Source organism: Carassius auratus, chromosome 17 (assembly GCF_003368295.1).
Source record: "Carassius auratus strain Wakin chromosome 17, ASM336829v1, whole genome shotgun sequence".
In the NCBI taxonomy this organism is placed as follows: domain Eukaryota; kingdom Metazoa; phylum Chordata; class Actinopteri; order Cypriniformes; family Cyprinidae; genus Carassius; species Carassius auratus.
The window spans coordinates 26,644,439-26,648,779 of NC_039259.1; the positions used below are offsets into that span (position 1 = coordinate 26,644,439).

Genomic DNA, 4,341 nt, shown 5'->3' on the forward strand with positions numbered 1-4,341 from the left:
TTTTTTTTTTTTAACTAAGATTTCTACATCATCTGAAAGCTGAATAAATCATCCCTCCATTGATGTGTGGTTGGTTCGGAGGACAATATTTATCTGAGATACAACTATTTGAAAATCTGGAATCTGAGGGAGCAAAAAATCTAAATATTGAGAAAATCATCTTTAAAGTTGTTCAGATGAAGTTCTTAGCAATGCATATTACTAATCAAACATTAAGTTTTGATACATTTACAATAGGAAATATACCTGAAATACCAGAAATCCAGCAATTGAATGGGCAATAACGCTGTCAAGCTAACAACCAAGATGAAAGAGAGACAGATCTTGTGCATTTAATCAAATATACATCAAATATTAAAGTTTATTATTCCAAAAACTTTATTCAAAGTGACTCACCTAATATAAAGCGGGTCGAGTGATGATGTCATTGCATGCGTCTCTGTTCAGGGCACGTTTTGTTGAGCTGCACAGTGTATTGAGGTCAGCATGTAAAGAGTTAAGAGTTCGTGTCTGGGTATTTACACAAGTGAATAGAACAACAATCATCTAACAAGCCAATTTTCAGGACAATTTTCCCACTGGACCACAACAAAACGAGACTGTGGGGGAACACGTACTGTTTTTGCAGTGAGTGCACTTTACTGCGCAGAAGTTTGATCATGATGGTAAGATTTAAAGTTTCACTCACTAAGGCTGCATTTATTTGATCAAAAATACAGTAAAAACAGTGAAATATTATTCTAATGCAAAACATCTGTTTTCTTTGTGAATCTTTGTTGAAGTGTAATTTATTTCTGTGATGTACAGCTGTATTTTCAGCATCATTCAGTGTCACATGATCTTCAGAAATCAGAATAATATGATGATTTACTGATCGAGAAATATTTCTGATTATTAGCAATGTTGAACACAGTTGTGCTGCACAATATTTCTGTGGAAACTGTGATGCATTTTATAATCAACATTAACACATAAAAAAATAATTGGTAAAATATCAGAACAGTCTAAAATAAAATAACAGATGTCGAAATCACATTGAAGTGAGGTTAATTACTATTTAAAAAATGTTCACATGCAATTTTAGTACACTCAAAAATTTGGTTTAGCAACTCAGAAATTGGTTTTCACATGGAAATTTCTAGTAAAAAAGATATTCAATAGAGATATTTTAATTAAAACATAGCCAATAATTTTTCACAACTTTATTCAACTATATACAATATTCCAGTATTATATTTCCTCTCTATTCTCTTGATTCTCTCGTGTTTGTATGCATCATATGCCAGGAAAACCATCAGCCCATTGCTCAAGGCGACCCGTCACTCCACAGACCAGTGCCAAATCAAACAGTCCCAGGTCAAAGGTCAAACCCTCGGCCGCTGGGACATCCCATGCGCTTCGGCAAAGCATAATGAGCTCGTATGACAGAGTTTGATGTAATCCGGGGAAAAGAGCGAATCCCAGTCCAGATCTGTCCTCGATCGGACACCTGTGAGATCTTCTGCTCCAAAACACACACATCCAGTCGCCCGCGCACCGCTTTACTGCCAAGACACACAGTTTTAAGCAACATGGAGGTCTGGAGGTTTGTCCCCCGAGGGCTGGAGGGATACGTGACTGAGCGCATGCAGCCGCGGAGACGAGGGGCGTCACTGAGAACCTTAGCACTGACGAGACCTCCAGTTACTGCACACTGGGATTGAGCAACTTCAAGTGGACAATAGTTCCTCTATGGAGGACGAGCGCTCGCTAAACCTTCAGAAATATCATCAGTTTGATGCCACTGAGACAGCATTATCAGCATTAACTCATGCAGTTCATGTTTAATTGATGTAGTGGCTATTGTTTGTGTGCCACTTTGATTCTACTTAACTTCCATCTCTGGACTCACAATTTCTTTCAACACTGAGACCGGAGAGCTGTTGGTCAATAAATGCACTGTAAAAAATATTCTGTAAAATATACGGTATATACGGCAAGAATTATACCGTAGAAAATATGATAACACCGTTTTAGGTTTAACTGTTTTATACCGGAAAAAATACGGTAACATATGGTAAATTTACAGAAAAGTACCATAATTTAACTGATTTAATATTGTTATACCAACTTTTTGAAGAACTGAAATCTGTTTTGTACCTTTGTAATACACTGGTATCCACCAAAAGCAGATGGTGACAAGAAAGTCTCGTAATGAAACAAAGCCCATCACAAGCAGTTTTCAAATAATAAAATATATAGAAGTGTCATTCACACAAGCACTAAACACCATCATGGTGAGCCTCGTTAAACTGAAATATGCAATAAACATTAATCTAACAACATTATATGTAACATACAACCCTAATAAACATAACAGATAAGAAAAAATAAAAATAAACGGTTATTTTGAAGAAAAAACATCAAATTCAAAGAAAATTTGAAATACAAAGCAGAGAATTGAAATTTTTTTCCCAGGAAATTTTACAGGAATTACCGTTAAACGTTTACCAGGTTTGTACTGTAGCATTTTTACAGTTTTTTTACTGTTAAAATCACAGTAATTTTTTTCAGTGTGGGAAAAGAAAGTAATGTCCATTACATATTTAAAAAAGTAACTCAGAACATTCCCTGTTAATAGTAACTATTCATGTTAAAGCAATATTGTTTGTATGGAATACATAATAGTGCGTGACTATACATAATAAAGTTTGACAGACTTCTATTTCCAACTTTATATGAAGGGCTGGGCGATTATATAGTTACATTGTGCAAAATAATAAAAATAGGCAGTTAAGATTTACTAGTATATAATTTTATACAAGTATACAGCATGCATATGGATATAGTTGTAGATAATTTCACAGTTAACAAAAATGTATTCTAAGAATATTTTGCTAACACTCTTATCAAGTTATAAAAATGTTATTTCTAGATGTCCTCTGAGCAACACCCATGTTAAATGTTTTAGAAAGGTTTTTCTTGGTTGCACAAACATATTTTACATTGCATAAATAAAATGTTTGAGCTTTGAGAACATTACCAGAAAAAAAACATTCCATTAAAATTACTGCAAGAATGTTTGTTCATAACTTTTAGAGATCATTGCCAGAACGTTCTCTGTTAGCTGGGATATTATCCTACTTAATATTTAAAGCTTTGTGATAATACAGGCAACTATATAAACAGGCAATATATACTATGCTATATGTACAGTAACTGTTATACATCTAAAATTATTTGCATCCTTCAGAAGCAAGCAGAAATAGGTGTGTGTGTGTGTGTGTGAGACATTTAAACACATTCCTCGTCCTGCACTTCATCAGTTTTAGAGACAGAAGAGAGAACATGCTAATAAATATGAGCGATGGAGGAAACCTCCCTCAGAGCCGAGCGTCTCACATCCATCTCAAACACATCTCTGTCTGTCAAACACTGATCCTCCTCTCGTCTTCCTGGAAGTCAAGTCAACATCTCTACAAAGAAACACTCCTCTAGCACAGATTTATCTGCTGTTAACACTGAGAGCGTCATTTATGATAAAACACATCATCTGAAGACTGCTATCAGGCAGATCCATCTTTCTGTTCTGTTTAGAAGAACTCTTAAAGAATGTTTTCATACACGTTCTCACAATGTTTGATGGAGACGTACGTGAAGCAATGTTTTAAGTCTGAATGTCCTTATGATTTTAATTGTATGTTACATTTACATTTACATTTATTCATTTAGCAGACGCTTTTATCCAAAGCGACTTACAGATGAAGACAGTGAAAGCAATAAAAAAAAACAACAACAAAAAGAGCAATGATATATAAGTGCTATAACAAGTCTCAGTTAGGTTAACACAGCACAGGTAGCATGGGATTTAAAATAATATAATAAGTAAAAAGAAACAGATATAATAAAAAAAAAGTTCTCAGAATGGTGTTTGAATAACGTTTGTCAGTAATATCATTAGAACGTTCTCGTAACATTTAGAATGGAATGTTCCTCTTACATTGGGATAACCAAGAAAGATACATTCTTTACATATAACTGTTGAGAGAACATTCAAATGTAACATTCTCATACGGAATGTTCCTCTAACGTTCATACAACCGAGAAGAAACGTTCTTAATACATTTGAAAAATAATGTTTGGAAGATACCAAAAGAAAAAAAAAATTTGGAATAATATTTTCATAGCTTGATTGTAATGTTAGCAAAATATTCTTAAAACTGTATTTTTGTTAGCTAGAGTTCTTGTTATATCATCTATTACTGAGAATGCAACTGACTAGCAATGTTTGCATGGACATAATTAATAAATCAGATTGATGGAGCAATCAGACTGAAAAACCTTCATCGATCTGATAGAGCT

At 34.0% G+C, this 4,341-nt stretch overlaps 1 long non-coding RNA gene across 1 annotated transcript; it reads left to right on the plus strand.

Moving 5' to 3' along the window:
- Positions 1 to 557: 557 nt before the first annotated feature.
- On the plus strand, positions 558 to 1,948 carry LOC113117831 (uncharacterized). The gene is made up of 2 exons (XR_003294203.1): positions 558 to 665; positions 1,287 to 1,948. It is a non-coding gene; the product is annotated as an uncharacterized LOC113117831 (long non-coding RNA).
- The last annotated feature ends 2,393 nt before the right edge of the window (positions 1,949 to 4,341 follow it).